This window comes from Malus sylvestris, chromosome 11, assembly GCF_916048215.2.
Source record: "Malus sylvestris chromosome 11, drMalSylv7.2, whole genome shotgun sequence".
Classification (NCBI taxonomy): Eukaryota; Viridiplantae; Streptophyta; class Magnoliopsida; order Rosales; family Rosaceae; genus Malus; species Malus sylvestris.
In genome coordinates this window covers 37,319,476-37,340,412 of record NC_062270.1, presented here as the reverse complement: position 1 = coordinate 37,340,412, position 20,937 = coordinate 37,319,476, and the positions used below count along the sequence as shown (strand labels likewise).

The following is a 20,937-nucleotide window of genomic DNA, read 5'->3' as shown; positions in this document are numbered from 1 at the left end:
GCCTTTAGTCGTTAAGATGAGCCTTTGGTGACTCCATTAGACGAAACGGGTTTGCAATGCTAAAGGACCATTAATTTTTCTAGTTTTTTTTTATTCTATCATTCAAATTATATTTTGCTTATAATGAATAATTTATAGGTGAAAATGACATGCCCCAACCCTGATATCTCCACATATCAGGATAGGTATGTGCTGGCCGACACCCGAGGGTGACGAAGCCATTTTAAACATGTATACAACTGAAAGATATGTAATTAGAATGAAATAGGTCATTCTAGGAACGTGTTCAGAGCATACAACTACTAAGAATAATATGGAAGAATTACTATAAAAAGATCCAAATAAGGGAATGATACCTACACTGAGAAAACTTAAGGATACCTATGCCCAAATGCATTGATGTCGGGATCATGTGCCTCGATCCTAACTCTTGAGGGGGCGTAAAAACAAAAAATGTGAGTGGACCAAAGTTTATAATAATAATACTAATAATAGGAAAACATTTTATTTCTGAACATAATAACCCCCTGTTTTGAAAACATATGTAATACTACATATAGGCTTTATAAAAACCCTAGCATGCCATGTAAACATTTGTAAAACATGTATGTAAAACCAATGCTCAGAAATGGTAACAACAACCAAAGGCAAATCCATAAAACATGTGTAAATCGTAACCAGGCTATACTCAATTAGGGGTATCATAGTCGCCCGAAGGCAGTACCTGTCCATCACCTGAACGTGAAGCTATACAACACTGGGTTACGCCAGTGAAGATACATGGTATGCCCCATCACCTGAAGGTGAAGCTGTACGACTCCAGGTTACGTCGAAGAAGGAAATGCATAATATCACACACCGACACTAGCCCCGAGCTAGTGAAGCTAGGGGTATATCATCAATATCATCAACTCGTCATTCGCCCAAAGGCAATTCCTATCCAACACCTAAAGGTGAAGCTGTACGACACTGGGTTACACCAGTGAAGAAACATGGTAGGCCCTATCACCCGAAGGTGAAACTGTACGACTTCGGGTTACGCCGGAAAAGAAATATATAACATCAATATCCTCAACTATGTCTTATGACCATAGAGATCTACATACCCATGTTGTGTGGATATGTTGTATGATAACCCACTAGATAAGTACTGAAGACATACCTCAAGAATTTCATATCAAAACACGGGAGCTTAAAAGCTCAAACCTCGTCTCATAAATCCATGATAAACCATATTCGTAAATCCATAAAATAAATCATGTTTGAAAGCCATATAAAATCATATACTCAAAGCCCATAATTCATGTTCGTAAAACAATAATATAAATCGTAATTGAAAACCAGAGAAATCCATATATGCAAATCCAATAATTCATAACTGTTCATAAACATAATTTTGAGTATAGAAGTCCGTGACACATATTATAAAACATATTCAAATCATGAAATATGAAGTGCATGCTAGGCTAATATTTTATAAAAATATATAAATTAAGAAAGGGTCCACTCACAGATATTTTATTGCCCGAGAGCCACTCAAACTAGCATGAGCGGAATCACTTCCACAGATGCACCTAAATGCACATATAGAGGTCATTTAGTAAAACTCTATTAAAATGATCGAATTTCATAAAACGGACAACGGATTCAGATTCGGCACGTCGAAAAACCTAATGAGGGACATCAGGTTCCCCCACGCACCACCACAAGGCAGTGGCTTGGATGGCCTCGCACCATCGCAAGCGCCGCCACGCGCCAAATTGAGTCGTCGGAAAGTTGGTTGAAAAAGTGTTTTCCACGCGCTGGCCCAAGACAACCTACACATAGCCCCACATGCCACGAGTATAAGTGACTCGCCTTCCTCGCAAGGCCAAGAATATTGCAGGTTGTCGAGCCATTTTTTAGAGCTCATTATAAGCTCGATTCTCAACCAAATTCGATGATTCAAGAACCAAAGTGAAGTTAGGAATGTAGGGAACAAAAATATACCTATTGAAGGCCGTGACATGGCCGGAGTTGGCTGAAAAATGAATTTGAAAGTGCCTAAATAGCCACTGTTTCAATTTCTAGAAAGTTGCACAGTGCTCAATCCTGAGAGTTCCCTACATCCACACGTGATTAACACCTATAATTGTCATAATCAAACACTAACTCACGATCCAAGGGCTCTAGAAATGCTTACCTTGGCCGGAAACAGTTGAAACTCGCCGGAGAAGGGTGTATGTTGAGAGTGAATCGTGCAGTGATGGTGATAAGTTTCGTGGGGAAAGTTTCCTCACCAGTTCTAGGGTTCTTGGGTTCACAGTGGGGGGAAAAGTGATGGTGGTGAGTGATGCCATCGTTATGGTTGGGTATGTTAGCTCGAAAAGAGAGAATTGCAAAGATGGGGAAAAGACAAAGAGAGAGAGAGGTAGCGGAGAAAGTTAAAATGTGAAAGAACTGGGAATTGAGGTGGTTGTCTTGGCTGTATAGAGAGGAAGAGATGAGGGCTGGGGTAAGGGAACAAGGCACGGAAATGGCAGGAAAATGATAGAGGGAGAGGGTTCGAAAGAGTCTGAGAGAAAGAGAATCACGGGAGGAACACCAAAAAAATGGAAAAGAAGCTGCCACGTGTCAGCTCGGGAGTGGTCCCAGATGAAAAATATCTTTACATGGTAAAATTACCAAAATACCCTTAAGTTCAAATTTTGAAAATCTCCGTTCTAGCTCCAAATTCAATTCCGCTCGCGCCCACGTGTTTGTAGCGACGAGTACCAGAAAGATACGCCAAGAAAGTGAATCTTACATGACACGATAATGAGGTCAACAAAAGTCAATGTTTTTGCCTCAAAGAGCATTTTTGTAAATTCATGTTTTAAAATTATAAAAACCTTAATAATTATGGACGAGTCTTTACAGAAGATTAGTCTGAAGGTATTAGGAAAGGTTGGGGTGTTGCTCTTTCTATCTCAGAGTGGGGAACTGGAACAAAAGTTCATATTGATTTTGATTCTAAATGGAAGCCAATGAAAGAAAATGCAACCAGGTTTAGTGGACAACTTGGAATTATAGCAAGAAATGGTCAAAAGGTTCCTCAAACATATGTTTCATGGATTGAAATGCCTGATCTTGTATTAGATGATATTTGGAAAAAAAGTCACGGTAAACAACACTTACAAAATTTACTAATTTTACTTAGGTGCACAAGTCTTCATTTCATTAATAGTTATCATCTAATAATTGCAGGATAACACAGATATCCCTGATGCATATAAATTTCATTGCTTAAAGGTTATTGGCAATAGATGGAGGGATTGAAAGTGTTGGGTTAAGCAAAGATGGTATGACACATATTGGAAGACACTAGTAAAGTATTGGGACCTCCCTAATGTAAAGGTAAATTAGGAAAAATTACATTATTAAGTTTATAATAATGATGAATTATGGTTGTCTTAAACACATATAGAAACGTTCAGAGGCAAATAAGGCTAATCGTGCATATGGAGGTGCTCCTCATCGGACTGGTCGTACTTCATTTGCTCAATTGAAACATGAGGTCAGAACACTAGTTTTTTATTTAATATTTTGGCTTCTTCTCATATGCATCTTTATTTTCTAAAGAAACAGAACATAGCATCATTAAATATGTATATATGCACACATTTTTAGTTGAGTGTGCATGGATCCCACTTGGCACAGAGGTAGTAACCATTAACCAAATACTAATCTGTTCAAAAGAAGCATTTCACCGATCGAATAAGAAGTGGAGTGGATGGGCAAGTACAATACCATTGAATTAGGCCATTAGCAAAAGCATTAGAAAGAAATGAATCTGGGCTAGACTGGGCGCATGCTTTAGCTTGCACTAGCAGGAATGCCCGCGCTCTGCTGCGGGTATTCAAACTATGTATAATATTCATAGAAAAATAAAAGAAAAAGTAAGAGATAGGTGAATTGATACATAAAATAAGCAATTCAATTTACATTGCTAATCTATTAAGTTGACATTGAGAGCCAATATACAATCGAAATTACTTGAAGGAAAGTTTACATTGACAAAAGTTGCAAATGACAAAATATACTGTCTTTGCATCAAAGACTGAAATACCATGCAGTTTACACATATTTTGTTTCTGCATGCAACGTAACAAAATACATGTTCTGCAAGGCTTTCTGTTGTTCCAACAGTTGCATAAAATAATAAGACAACTTTAGTAGTGGAATGCCCAAAAATTATATATTTATAGTAGTGGAATAGCCAAAAATATATATATTTGATCCTTTGCAGCAGTCCATGCTAAAGTCTTCTATGGCTCATTTCTTTTGCGAATGAACATCTCCAATACTGAGCAACAAATCAGAACAAAAATTCAATAATTGTCCAAGTTGGCATATATTATCGTAAACAATAACTCATTATACCTGTCCTTGATTTTCTTTGTTTGTGATTTACTTCTTAATGCACTGATTGGCGTTTTGTCTTTAGGTTCAACTTTTGGGACAACCAAGTTAGAGAATTCCGCTGAGATTCTGGCTGAATTAGTAGACAGTGGTTGGCTCCCCTCATCATGTTTGCTGTGAAAACATGTTAAATTTAGAAACGATGGAAATGAACGTTATAAAGTGCATGCATGATGTTTTTATTTAATGGAATACCAACATTATTTGAAGGGGAAACTTAACCTGCGAGCTTTTGAAGGTTCATTTTCAACAAATAGTGTCCTCTTTACACCCTTGTTTGTCGCAACTGATTCGATTTGTCGGATATGGGATTCCAAGGTCGTAACAGGGATAGGGGTTGCTGCATCAATAACTTGTTTCCCAGTGTTGGTAGTAGGTGTACGTGGTACAATCGAACTAAGTTTTGGGTCAACTGATGCTTCTTCCTCAATTATTCCATGAACAACAAAGTCGATGTTGGCAAACTCATTGTTTTGATTACCAAAACGGACTTGGAATTTTTTCGTGCTGCCAACCAATTTTTGAAGGTGCGGCGGCAACACAGAAGAGTCATCGTAGCCTTCTTCTATGACCAAAGAGTGGCAAGAGATACCCAGAAGTTTTTCAGCAATCCTTCCGATCACTAAGAAGTTGAATTGATTTGTGGCATCTTCCACAATAAAATTCATTTTAAACCTAAATAAATGACGAAGATATCAAGATGTAAATTTAGCAATTTTAAAAAATGCTTTCGATAAAAACCATATTAATTGCAAAGAGATATAAACAACGTAGAAAAAATAAATTAGGAAATTACCATGGCTCAGGCATTTTTTCGAGTGGCCCATGTTCAAAGCATCGGAAAGTTCCATATGTATTTTTCACATTTTTGTGGCAATACGGGCACGACTTGTACCACCATCCTCTGGTCAAATCGTAATCGACAATTGTTGCTTGGCATACAAAACTTGTATTCTGATATGATATAAAATTTTCAAATACAAAAAATATTTAAGAATAAACTCCCAAATATGACACTTGTACCCTAGAATATGCATGTCCACCCAAATTATAAAACAGAATTCAGATTTTGGACATGAGATAACATTTTGGAAAATGTATATTGAATCATGAAAGATAAGTTGTTTAAGTTTTTGCACAAAAGCTTATAAATGAACAAAGAAACAAACAACATGACACTTTGTATGCACAACATAGTATAGATTACAAAACAATTTGTCATTTCCAAATTACAACAAACAATCAATTTGAAAGTAGTTGTAAAATAAAATTGACAAAACATGAGATGATTTAGTGATAATGGATTGACCTTGTTTAATGTTGGATCAAGGAGAAGCAATTGTTCAATTGTCTTCTGTTCAGAATCAGCCATAATAGTACCCTTTCCATACTTTTCAGCAGAAGTTTGTAGAATTTCAATGGATGTTTTGAGGTATTCAAACCTGAATTTCACATTTTTAGGTCCAAGAATATAGACGGTAAAAACATAAACAAAAAAAAAACATTAAATAAGATTTGTTCACTCACTCTTGTTTATATTTTGAAAGTTGTGGGATATCAGGATTGAAAATACAAACTGTTGAGCCTGTGCTCCCCAAAACAGGTTTTCCTATAAATATAAAGATAACAATTATAAATACAAAAGTAAAGTGATCACATATAGATTTTGTTAAGGTATAACCTTTGTATTTCTTCACTTTGAGTGAAGTCAAAACAATGAAGACAGGCGGTGAAAGCGACTGCAATGCATCCTCTTAAAAGCTTGTTGCAGTTTCTGCCCATAGTGTTATTGTAACTTGTTCACCTCTACAATTATAAAATAGAGTCAGAACTTTCTATGTAATTTTTATATGACTATATTTGTATAATTTGCAATAACAGTTTATGAGAAGTATGATTCACCTAATATTTTGAAGTTTGAGGTCTCGCTTTTTCTCAACTCTGATATTTTGCACAATGATTTCTTCAATCGGTTGTAAAGCCATCAAACAACCAAAAACATATATGTATGATATAGTTATAAGAACCAGTTTAAGCTAAATTAAGTTAAAAACTAAGAATAATGATTTTAGAGTAGTGACAATAGTCAAAATTAGACGCTTTACCTGTGAGGTTTACATCTCTATCGACTTTCTTGTGAAGGTCATGAAATTCAACTAAATTAAACCAATGCATCGGGATCAGTTGATTTGGTTTCTCAACTGGAACTATGGTAGTGTTTTTGTTCAACTCAACCATGGCATCATGAGGGACAATTTTGTTTGACGTTCTGTTATTGATAACACGAAATTTATCTATCTCGTACACGAACCCAACTTTTAGACGGTCCAAAAAGAATTGGATGTCCCAGGGTTTCATGGTCGCTTGAATTGCATGTTCCTTTTAGAAGGAAAAAAAAATTAAATTAATCATTAAAGTAATAAAAAAATGCATTAAATCAAGTAGCAAAATATGTATAAAATATATTTTGTATGGCTATAGTATATAGCAACACATGCATAAAATCATTGAGCAAATCATGCAAACTAACAAACTTAGATATTTTATAGATTTGCAAATTTAAGGTTTGACATTTGGACTAAAATATGTATAAAATGATGTACATTTCATATGTTTTCCTATATGCCTTGAGGGGTAAAATTGTAATACAAAAAAGATGGAATGTTAATCAATGAGAAGGAAAAATCGAATTAATATTAAAAGTATGATAGATGCATTTCGACAAATATAAAACTGTGTCTATTTAATAATGAGAAAAAAGTGTAAAGATGTAACCTCTTTGTCAACAAAGACACAGTCCAAACTTGCAGGTTGACGATCAGCTCCAATATTTTTTGTCACCCAAATTCTGCATATCCTAATTTGTAGTTTCCTTGTTGGCTTGTATGGTAACAAAAAACGAACTGGCATATGCTCCATCAATCTATACAAATTAAATTTAGAAGCAAATAAAATCCTCAAAAATGTACAACACACATGAAACAAAGAATACATTAGAATTTTGAAAAAATAGACAAAAAGAGAAAAAGAAAAACGAATGGATAAACACAAATCAACACACCTTCATGTAAACAATTCAAAACATCTTTATAAACAATGTTCTTTGTGTATCCATAAGGCATATCGCTATCATGAGCAATCACAATTTTAAGACCCTGTTTTGAGGTGACCCTAGACAATGCAACGTAGAGCTGTCCATGAGAAAAAACTGTTTGAGATAGAAATAGCCCAACAATCTTCAAAGATTGTCCTTGACTCTTATTAACTGTCATTGGATAACAAATTCTAAGAGGAAATTGTCTTCTCCGCAAAGTAAACGGATATTTATTTTCTGATGACTCGGTAATGATTCTTGGAATGTAAACTCTTTCACCAATGTTGCTACCCGTTATGATCTTTGCTTCCACAATTCTATCAGTTAACTGCATCACCACTAATCTTGTCCCATTACACAATCCACAACTTTGATTTAAATTCCTAAGCAACATAACTGGCATACCAACTTTCAATGCCAGCTTGTGGTGCGGCAAACCAGGTAAGTCAAGTTGGTTCAGAAATTCTAGCGGATAAAGTATATCAAGATTTTCAACATTTTCTGTCGAAGAAGACACAAAATCAAAACTGAGGTACGTGTGACCTTCGCCAGGCACCATAGTCAACATAAAATCATTTATCTCAGTTACCGTGTTGTTTCTCGGTGTGACAATGGCTCTTTCTTTCAAATATGATACATCATGAAAATTTGTTTCAAAATCTGTGTACACTGCTGAAACCATGTTTTTGATGGGATCATCATCAAAATTAATAAGAAAGTCTTTTGACATTTCAACCCAAGAACTTTCTTCATCAGTTGACAATATAGAATTAACAACATTACTGTTTCCAATTTGTAATATCCAATTTGCAAAATCAGCTAACTCTTGTTTTTCCTGCTCATTCAAACCAGTTTTTGAAAGCCTCATGTTTTCTTTGAGAAAAAAAAACAGTTAGATAAGGCCAAAGATAAGAACTTGTCAATGAAGCTTCAACAATGTCAGCCCTAGTTCCATTTGGAACAACAGGTAAGATTTGTCTAAAATCACCTCCAAAGAGAATTGGCTTTCCTCCAAATGGCAAATCATCAAAACCTGGTTTAGACCCTTTAAGAACATCACGAAGAGATCTATCTAAAGTTTCAAAACATTGTTTATGATTCATTGGTGCTTCATCCCATACAATAAGAGCTGCATTACTAATTAATTGTGCTAGATGAGTTCCTTTTTTTATTTCACAAAGTGAACAATCCGTAATGCTGATGGGGATTTTAAATCGAGAGTGTGCAGTTCTTCCACCAGGAAGCAAAAGGGAGGCAATTCCAGATGAAGCAACAGCCAAAACAATACGGTTCTCTGATCTAATCTTAGCTATGATAGTGGTCCATAAAAAAGTCTTACCAGTTCCACCATGTCCATGAACAAAAAACAGACCAGACTTGTTTCCATCAACAACCTCTATGACACTATCATAAACTATTTTTTGCTCTTTATTCAACTGTGCCATCAACAGTGAATGCTGCTCTTTCAACGATTCAGTGTTATAGTTTAACTCCTCTCTTAAACTTCTATTCTTAAGTTTATCCATCAAATCTTTGTTTGGAACTGGGAGGTGATGTTTAGACAGAGAACTATTCGAAGCTACAAACAACTTTTCTAACTCATACAAAAGAGAATTTCTAAGTTCATCCTCATACTTAGACATATCTTGCAAGCCAAAAGCATTAACCATCTTTTTCAAGATGTCATCACACATCATTTTCCAATGTGCCTCAAACAAAGTTGTCGGATCAGCAACATCACAAAACAAAACTAATGTAACAAACAACTGTCGCAATTGATACGATGATGCAGTGACCATCGCTTCTAACATTGCGTTGTTCCACTCCTTATCATCTCTTAACAGACCTAGCGAGTTGCATGCAGCTTGAAATGTGGGTTGAAGAACACCTTTAATTGTTCTTAAATCATCAAAACAAAAGCCACATTTTTGATAATTAAGCAATAATCTTAAATAGTATAATTTACCAGCAGCAGGGTGAACATACACAACTCTACCTAGACATCTACCACTTTTCCTTCGAGTCCACTCTTTATTTTCACTATTCCAAACATATTTTGAAGGAAATTCAACATAAGATAACTGGCATGCATCAGGATCTTGAGCATTCATTTCAAACCAATTTGTTAACATTGTGCTTTCAAGATTAGGTTGGTTAACAATGTAGTTTAAATTATCATCCTCTTGAAAGACAACATTTTGATCAGAAGGAAGATGCACACACAATCTTTGAACAACTGGTTCTCTAAAGTGAATATGAAATTGTAACAATCTCCAAACTGCTTCATAAGGGCATAAATATCTGCAATTTAGATAAGCCACAATTTCATCAAACTCTTGATCCTCAAAAACAGCTCTGGCCCTATCAACACCCTTGGTGATATACTTGAAAAGGTATTTAATAAGCATTGATTGACAACACGATTCAACATTTATATGTGCTTGATACTTTAATAACAATTCACGATTGTAAAGGACAACAAACGCACTATTAAGCTTCACACCATTTTTTACAACAAAATGATTTTCCATTTCTCTACGTTTGTATGCAACAAAACCATCAGATTGAAAAGTAGTTTCATTTGCAAAAGGTTTTGGGAATCTCTTTAAACATTTTTTTTCTTTCATGCAAGGGGATTTTTCATTTGCAAGACCGCATAGACCATGAATCATGTACAGTGCAACAACATCATACCTATCTTTGTCAAATTCTTGGCTAGGAATTTCAGCCGAAATGATTGAATCCACATCGGAAGGAGAATGACACTTATACTCTTTACTGACCCAGACCAAGATGTGGCAATGCGGGAGACCTCTTTTTTGAAATTCAATTGTGTAAATCACTGTTTGGAGAAAAATAAGATAAAAAAAAAATCAAAACAGAATGCCTGATATTTATGTTTAGAAGAGAAAACAAACAAATAATGTTGGGAATTGAGAAAAGCCAATAACTAACCAGATTCAACTTTGCCAAAAGGTTTTCCTGATTTTATATACTTAACCAGATGGTCAAGTTTTGCTTTGAAATTTCTAGATACAATGTCTGGTCTGTCTTCAACCCTACAACCAGGTCTTTCACGTAGATCTTCGATAATTTCAGGCCACTTAGCATTGCATGTAAATGTGATAAATAAATCAGGATTTCCTAAGTGACGGCATATAGCCATAGCATCCTGATAATTATTTATCATGTATCTAGCACTGCCAGTAAATGAAGTTGGTAAGATAATTCTCTTACCAATGTCGGAACCACTTGCATTTCCTTTTCTCAACGCCTCATGAATTCCCTTAAGACGCTCAGTTCTCAAAGAATTTTGATTTCTCCTAATGAAATCAAGTCTTTCTTCTTCAAGCGTGGCATATGCATCTACTAAATATTGTTGAAATAATCTGCCACCCTTTAACAGGGTGTTATCCTGTCCTGGTCTATCCTGAATTTGGTAACCCACAAATGCTCTCATAGACACCCCGCCAGTCTTGGGTTTTTTCCCTCTAAAATTTGGATTCCAAGGGAGACCCTTATTGTATCCATCTTCACCATATGGGAAAAGTAGAGGATATTGAAGGGCCATATATTTCGGATGCAACTTTGTTATCCTTTGCAGACCAGTTGCCCTGTGTTCTATAATAATATCTCTTTCGGTATGAAATTGACCGATATCCCCAACTATTAACCCTCCTATCCCATCACATGTTGGCAAATTATATTGCGCATCATGGTTGCTCGGTGTGCCGTGTAAACGCAAGCGCAAAGAACTTGTTGACTGTTCATTAATCTTATCCCTTGCAACTCTAAATAATTGAACCAACTCATTACACTCATCTAACATTTTAATGAGCCCACTAACAATTTGTTCGTCAACCTTTGAAGATACTTCTGAATGAGGAAAACAACTGATCCGATTGTTGATTTCATTTTGAGTGTCATAAATGTAGAGTTGCGCAAACTTAGGGCTCTCGCCTTCAAGAGGCAACAAAGAACCCATTAAATGATGCACTTGACCATTAATCTTAAAAACATAAGGACCTTGACCCTTGTTTATCGATGCATCAACTTTAGCCCCCATTGAAGTGAATCCCATCATTGAATTATACAACCTAACATTTGTTTTGAAATGCGAACTTTCTTGAGAATTTGTTGAATTTAGCAGATGTTCCAAATAAGCAGGAGTGGGCTTAATAGGTGGGAATTTAACTTTTTCACTCATACAGCATGCAGTGAATTGTGGTCTTCTAACAGAAGAAATGTTTGTTTTTAATCGCTCTGTAGACCAAAACAAAGCGCCACAATATTGACATTGAGAATTTCTAGGGCCAAAATCAACATAGTCTGGATCAACACCTATGAAAAGAAAGATTGACACAATCATCCCCAAAGTAGCGAACTAAAGTTAACTTTTGAAATAAGTTTAAAAAAATGCAAAGAGGACTATATTGTCAGAGCACATACGTTTTTTTTTTTTTTTGATAAGCGGCCTGGCCAATCACATGTGAGCTTCTAACAGGATGATTATCTTGAGTATCAGTGATAAATATATCACGCAAAGTGGCATCATTGGCAAGGAAAACAGGGACAGTAATTTCATGTGAAGTGCTAGCAGCGGATGAAGATGAGTTGAATCCATTGCCAATAAATGCATTTTGTTTCAAAACAGATGTATTGGGTTGGACATGATTGGTTGTATTGTTATGAAACAGTAAAGAGTTTGAAACGTTGTTATATTCCTCATCATAAGAAGTTGGGACATCTTGCAAAATCACATCATCTGGATAAACTTCGTCATTAATAACGCCTAAACTGGCGTGTTGAATTTCAGCTGCCCTCCTAGATTTTCTGACTTTCCTAGGCATAATACTACGCAAATAAAAACAAAAAAAACATGCGAATGACTAAGCCTTACTCACTAATCAAATCGCCACACGTAAAGAAGGCACTATTAAAAACATATATACATCCAAAATATAACCACAAAAACAAACATCGCCATTAAAAACACCTAAATTGGCCTGTTGAATTTCAGCTGCCCTCCTAGATATTCTGACTTTCCTACGCATAATACTATGCAAATAAAACCAACAAAACATGCGAATGACTAAACCGTACTCACTAATCAAATCGCCACACGTAAAGATGGCACTATTAAAAACACAAATACATCCAAAATATAACCACAAAAACAAAATCCTAATTAAATCACCTAATTAAATTAGGTCAACACCAGCAATAAAGACCACTTAATTTTAACGGTGTTGTCAATCATTCTCAAGTTTTTAGGCATAAAATAACAAAATAAAAAAAACCACATGTAAACTACGTTAAGAGCTAAAACATCCATCCACATTTACCAGAACTAACTACTTTTTTAATCCTCTAAAATAAAATAAAGAAAGTAAATGAGATTAAAGTTTAATTTTAAAACCAATTCATATGTAAAAATCGAGAAAGCTAACCAGTTTCAGTTGCAAAAGGAATCACTTTGTGAAAACCTGGATAATAAAAAGATAATCAAACAAAAAAGGCTAAAAATGTAAGCACATACACAACACAACAGAATAAAAAAAAAAAAAAAAGAACAATCCTAGGTAAACAATGGATTAACCAGTTAATAAACATAAATGACAAAAAAACCAAGGTAATTAAAAGCAGAAGCAAAACATGAATCACCACTAAATAATGTGATTATTTTTGTGATATAATAAATGGAATATTAACATCAATTCTGTCAAATTACAAAACCAAGGAAAAATTGCATTAAGGTAGAAATGTTTTTTTTTTTTGTCAAAGGCAGAAATGAATTAATCAAAGCTAAAAATGTGTCAAAATGAGCAGTAATAACACTTAATTATTAAACTGATAAGGGTGTTCATTGTTTACATCATTATGCTTGTAAGCCAACAAAAAAGGTTTACACAACCTTTTTTTTTTTAAATTCAAAATCCCACCCATCCCTACATATTTAAAATCCAAAATTCCACTTCATCGTTTACATCATTATGCTTATCAAGCAACAAAAAAGGTTTCAAAATCTAGCTGATTCCTACATATTTTTTAAAATCCAAAAAACGACTACAGTGGAGATGAACCAAAGAAGTAGCATCCCAATCTTCTTCGGGCGATTAAACTTGCAAATCCAATTGTACAACCCAAAAAAGTTCTTCTGCCCACTTTCTTTCGGCGGATTACTACGATTTCTAGGTGAATACATAGTGTGAACCACTAACTTGTTTCGATTGACACCTTTTCCATAGACACGTAAACCCATTCTTGTTTTTTCTATTTTTCGTGCTTTCGATGTGCTGGGTCCTGGAGCAGTCTCTGAATAAAACAATTTTGTCCCTCGAAGTTGTTCTTCTTTTCGAGCTATTACCAAGCTTCTTAAATCTTTTACCAAAACCCCTCCTAGAATTTGTTGTTGTTTTCGATCGATCTCTTTCACCATTTTATTTTCTCTGAATCACAAATTAAATATAATGTTAATAAAAAAAAATTGGTTGACTCAATAGACGCGACCAACATTGTTTAAAATCTTAAAAATCCAAAACAATAGAGAAAATACATCAATTTTTTTTTATAAGTAAACAATACGTTAAGGCAAATATTTATGAATCTTTCGGAATAAATTGAAATGAAACCAAATAGTTTTTTTCCAAACAATACATATTTACACCAATCAAATGCAAGTGTTAATTTACGCTGAAAATTAATAAAAAATATCATCTGCATGTTTTCACTTAGCCTCAAAGGAGATTTGTATTTTGCAACAGAGGCTGAATAGGATAATTAAGTCTACACTGAACATGTAAATGAGGATGGGAAAATTGTTTATAAGTCAACACTATATTTGCTTGTAACAGTTGACACATATTGCAACTCCATATATATATACAACATAGCTGTTTTTACACCTTTAAATGTTAATTACTAACATGGCAAAATACCAAAAAGATTGGAAATGAATGACATTCTATAGTTACACTTTTAAACCTGTAAAGAAATGATATTATATAGTTACAAAACCGCTATTAATGAATATACCTCAAAAAGCCAAAGCCTCAAGTGTTCCCTTCGAGTATCCAAATTTCTGAAATTCACAAACATAGCAAATCCATCACCACTAATCCTGTAATAGTAACTAACTTAGAAATTTTCCATAAACATTAGAGACCACAATCCAGACACAAACTATCTAAACCCTAAACCTTACATATACACACATCTACATGTACATACACACACACACACACACACACACACACACACACACATACACACACACACACACACACATGCATGTACATACACACACAACATGCATACATACATATACATGTAGATACACACATAGATGCATGCATGCATGCATACGCATGTATGCACAGAAGCAGATGCATATATACAGATGTATGCATGCATGCACATACACCCACAGATGCATACCTAGATACACATACATGTAGATACATACAGACACATACATACATATATACATGTACACAGATTACCACTTCAAATCACAAAAGAAAAACATCTTAAAAAAATAAAAATTTTTTAACACTAATTACAAAAAAATGGCAGCAACTTAACAACAACTAACAACAGTCTAAACAGAAGCTAACAATACGGTCAAAGGGTTTATTACAGCCATAAATATTTCCACATACACACAGATATGCACATACATAGACACAGAGGCAAAAATCCAAATAATTTAAAATAGAGCTCAACTTAAATACGACATTTTTTACGAAAATCACATATTGTAAATCAATCTGTTGTGTTTACTGATTTTGTTCCAATTCAACATAATTTTAAACGTTCACAAACGACACATTCACAGCGCCACAATATTTAACAACTACTATGCACAGTTTTTTTTTTTTAAATGAGTATAAGACTAACCTTTACAGAGCACCTACGAATCACTTCCAAAATGAGATACACAAAATCTGAAACAACACCTATCCAAAGTTAAAAAACAAAACTAATTAAATAACAATTAGGCAAGAACAACAAAATGTGACAAACAAAATGAAAACACCAAAATCATATAAGGGTTGAGAATCTCTAATTTATTAGAATTAGGGATTCCATTAATACAACTATGTCGCTCTAGTACTAATTTTTTTATTTGGCCAAAAACAGAAAAAAACTGAAAACACCAACTTAAAAAGAGTAGGCAAATGAAAAACATTCACACCCACACTTATCAATTTACACATAACTTTCAATTTTGAATCATTTGGGCTTCCAAAATTTCATCACCCATAAATTCATATATATTTCCATTAATTCTCTCTCTCTCTCTCTCTCTCTCTCTCTCTCTCTCTCCAACATTACAATTACACACAGAGATCCCATTCAATCAAGACTGACCCCAAAATTGATATCAAGCTCTGTTGCACAGAATACCTTACAATTGACAGCACGTTTACAAAGGTTTTGAAAGGCTTAGATTCAACTTTCAAATATGTAAGAGTCTGAGCTTCAAAACCAAAACAAACCCAATTGCACTTTTAGTTCACTAACCCCATTGAATAAAATCCAATTCAACAAAATAATAGAAAATTAAACACGAATGGCAAAGCTCAGATGAAAATTTTGAAAACGCAAAAAAAAGTTAAAGAACGAACCTTGGAAAAAATTTTGACAGAGAGAAACCGAGAATGAGATGAAAAACCCAAAAGCAACCAAGTATATAGAGACCCAGAAAATGCCCAAATCGATTAAAAAAATACAAAACCCTAACCTAACCAAACATGGAAAAAATATCTGCAAATTTTTTTGACCTTTCAATCACCACATGCACGCAACCATAAATGCAAGAAATGATAAAAGAAGTAAAAATTTGGTACAAAATGTAATCTGAAACAACACTTATCTGACAATGAAACAGAAAATGAACAGTGATCCCGACCCCTCCCTCTTGCTCTCTCGCTCTCTCTCTCTCTCTCTGCGATCTGAAGCATGGACGGGCAGTCATCCAGACCCTTACCTCTCCCCTCTCCCTTTCCCTCTCCGTCTCTCTCTCTATCTGTCCCTATCTATCTGTCTCTGTGTAACGGCTCTCTGCCTTTGTCTCTGTGTCACGGCAAGGTTGAAGAAAGAAGAAAGAAATGATGGGAAGTGGAACAACCTAACCCCATTACCTCTCCCCTCTCCCTTCCCCTCTCCGTCTCTCTCTCTATCTGTCCCTATCTATCTGTCTCTGTGTCACATCTCTCTGCCTCTGTCTCTGTGTCACGGCAAGCTTGAAGAAAGAAGAAAGAAATGATGGGAAGTGGAAGAACCTAACCCCATTACCTCTGAAACCCCCAAGAACGAAATGACGACTCCACCCCTCTAACTTGTAATCCTGATGGTGCGATCTGAAGGGCAGATAGGCACTCTCGTCATTTAGAGTCCCAAAGGGCCGGGCTCACACCAGCAAATGAGAAAGCCCAGGGCAAGCATCATGAGCAGCCCAAAACAACTCAGCCCCAATACCAGCCCAAATGTAATGGGTTTCTTGTAAATAAGGTGAAATTGGATGGCAAACGTTTGACCGTAGCTAAGCTACAGTCAAATCCCTCCTCAATTTTAGAATAGATAATTTGCAATGAGTAATAAGTGATAATAATTAAAATAATAGGACCAATACTAATACAAGCAGGGGGATGTATATATTTATACACACACACTAGCATATGGGCACACACAAATTGTGTGAGAATTTTTTTTTTTTTTTTTTTTGTTTTTTGTTTTTGAAATAGAAGGAGAGTGGAAGGAGTGAGAGAATGTGGGAGTGGGAAGTTTTTTTTTTAATTTTTTTTATATTTAGAGATATGTAAAGATTACATGTAGGTGAGGCTTTGAAAAAAAAGAAACAACAAAATTTGGTTTTGTGAAATTACATTTCTGCCCCATATTTCTTATTCATGTTCTGTTTTAATTAGAGGGTTAAACTGATAATTTCATAGAATTTTGGTTGACAATGAATGTTTTATTAATTATATATATATATATATAGACACACCATGCTGGAAAACTAGAATGGTATAATTTTGAAGCAGGTCCAATTTGAATATAGCATGCTGGAATGCTGGAAAGCTTTTATTTTCTTCATTTAACAATTTTCATTACTAACTCGATTAAACATTGTGTGCTCTTAAGATGAGAGAGAAGGGAGAGACAACGGATCGACTGAGCATGTTTATAAAAACAAGAACAAAGAAAACAAAGAATGACCATAGAGACCTTTTTGATGAGGAAAGTGGCAGCATTATTGTAAGTATTAGTTAATTTATATATTTTTCACTCAAAGTATAGGAAAAAGTTTGCTTATTCACATCGTTTTTTGTTGGAATTTAGGATTATTTTATTGTTTGAATTGGGGCTTAGCCCGTTAGTATTAGGGTTTCATTTTCTTACTTATTAGGGTTAGATTAGTTCTCTATATATATAATGCTTTGTAGCTCGTAGAATTATCAAGTCATTCACAATGTAGTCTCTTAGGGTTTTATAGCTGTTTCGGCATTCTCAGTTAGTTTAATAATATTCTTATTATTTTATTAGTCTTGTTCGTTCCACACTCTGATATTCAATTTGGTATTAGAGCAGGTTTGATCCTTCGGGATTTAATCTGCCCTTGATTCATATCAGTTTGTTTGTCCGTCTTGTTCGTTGTTTAGATTTTCGTTGGTTTAGTTTGAAAAAAACAAAAAAGGTCGTAGTCTGAACTCGATGTCATCTCTGCAATTTTCATCGAAACCCAACCCGCATCACCGCCGTACCTGACCCAACATCATCGCACCCAATCACCATCTACTCATGTTGCCGCTGCAATCAGGAAACCCTACACCTCGGCCGCAGCTGCTCTTTGTCTTCAGGTAGGATTGTTTCCCGCAGAGCTTGGAGCAATGGCCCCCGCTAAAGTTGATAGCACGAAGAAAAGTGAACCCAAGGCCCAAGCCTTGAAGACTGCCAAGGCTGTGAAATCAGGCCCTGCTTTCAAGAAGAAGGCAAAGAAGATCAGGACATCCGTCATATTCCACGGGCCAAGGATATTGCAGAAGGAGAAAAGAAAAAAAAAGGAGAAAAAAATAAGAAAAAAAGAAATTATTTTTGGATGTTTGTTTTTGGCCTGCAGGAATTGTTGGTTGGCCTGTTTGGAATTGTGACCACTCGAGTGATAAAAATTTGTTGATTGCTGGAATTGCTTGTTTGCTCGCCTGCTCACTTGGATTGTTCGTTTGTTCGCTTGATTGCCCGCTTGCCTTGTCGTGTCCGCCTAACGGAGCTTACCTTGTCGTGTCCGCCTAACAGAGCTTGTCTTGTCTTGTCCGCCTAACGGAGCTTGCATCTGCATCTGCTTGTTGGCAAACTCATGACGTGTACCACCATGAGTTTGACGAGGGGTGTTGGAATTTAGGATTATTTTATTGTTTGAATTTGGGCTTAGCCCGTTAGTATTAGGGTTTCATTTTCTTGCTTATTAGGGCTAGGTTAGTTCTCTATATATATGATGCTTTGTAGCTCGTAGAATTATCAAGTCATTCACAATATAGTCTCTTAGGGTTTTGTAGCCATTTCGGCATTCTCAGTTAGTTTAATAATATTCTTATTATTTTGTTAGTCTTGTTCATTCTGCACTCTGATATCAATTGTTTTGATTAGTTAGGTTGTGCATTAATTTTATCTTTTGGTCATTTGAACTGGTTGTGTCATGTTTTGTAGAATCAATTTAATCAATGCTTGGAAGAAAGGGAAGAGCATGAGCAAGACGAGGATTATCAAAATGAGGTGCTTACTAGAGTTATAGGACTTGATGCACATGGACGTGTTCGCATGTATGGAATAGATATAACTCCATCTCAAGTTCAAGATCTTTCGACGTTAATGAGGACACCATATAAGATGAGGTAGAAAGAGAATATAAGACTGGGATAGATGATCTTAAGGCTAAGCATGAATCTAAAATTGAAGATCTCCGATCCAAGTATAGTGAAGTCAATTTGAAACTCCATCTCATGATGACTCATATTGGTTTCCATGTTAACACATCACCAAGCGAAAGTGGAAATGTATATACATTTGAATGTGATTTTGTTCTCTTTTCAATTTATTAGAATAAATTAGTGTGAAATTTTGAGCAATTTTGATTTCTATTCGTCGTTTTGGTATTAAATATAGGCTCTAAATACATCAAGCCATCAGCAAGAAACATATGGGAGTAATGAGCAGCAACCTCAATTAGACCCAGAAGCATAGAAACAATTGCTTTCATAAAAGGTTTGAAGAAAACATTATACTAAAGATTAAACTTTTAATTGAAACATGTTATTGATGGTTGTGTAATTCTTATTTTTCAGGTTTGCATGGAAATTGTGATGAAGAGTCTGGATCATAATTAAACTCTTGAACTATGTTGGAGCATATTTGAAATAAAAAAAAATGTTCATAACTTTTGGGACTAGATTATTTATATTTGACTCTAGTAGGATTATGTATTGGGATATGCGGATGGTGTATTTTCAATGTTATTAGGAATTCTAAAGCACAATTCTTTGATTCATATATTATTTTACTTTTGAACTTAGGATGATTGCGAATAAGATTATAAATTGCAACCCAATCTTTCACTGAACAAATATCATTTCTAGCCATTTTGTATTTTCAGCAAAAAAATTGCACGGATAAAAGCATTTATGACGTGTCAAACATGTCCCAAATACTTTGTTTAATTCCACCATCAAAGCAGTTGCGACACGATCACAAGCGTTGCATGACCGTAGTTAAAATGCTTAAACGACGCTTTCATGAGTTTACAAGACGAGTTTTTAGCGTCGTATTTAACAAGTTTTTTTTGTATCATTTTATACTTGAAATGAAAAGGACGCGTTAACCCTCCTCCTCCCAATCTTCTTATAAATTATGGCTCCCGACTCTATACGTATTGTTTTATTGATCATAACAATACTGACCTAGCACTTAGTATTATGGTCTAGTGGTATTTCTATGCCCTTGTAATTGAGAGGTCTTAGGTTCGAATCTCGTGGATGGCGAATTTGATACCAAATTAGGTTGCCCATTGTGTGGTTTAGCCGATCTCCCCCTTCCCCTTAGTGTAAAATGTATCGTTGTGCTAAAAAAAATATTGACCTAAAGACACAAATAAAAGAGTAGTATTAAAGGGTGGGAGTGTACGCTAAGCACACAGTGGTATGGATCGACCAAATACTTAACGAAATACCTCATAAAAAAAAACTAGAAAACAATTTTGAGGATACACACTATTATTGGATAGATAGAGCTATGCGTATGCTGCTACTTAATTAATTGTGCCCTAGTAAACTAATTTTCTAATTTCTCCCCCTGAGTGAGTTGATATACATAAGACACTCTATTGTGTAATATGAGCTTCAAAT

General features: G+C 35.1%; 1 pseudogene; it reads left to right on the top strand.

Moving 5' to 3' along the window:
• The first annotated feature begins 2,880 nt into the window (after nt 1–2,880).
• On the top strand, nt 2,881–19,780 carry LOC126590469 (uncharacterized; annotated as a pseudogene).
• The last annotated feature ends 1,157 nt before the right edge of the window (nt 19,781–20,937 follow it).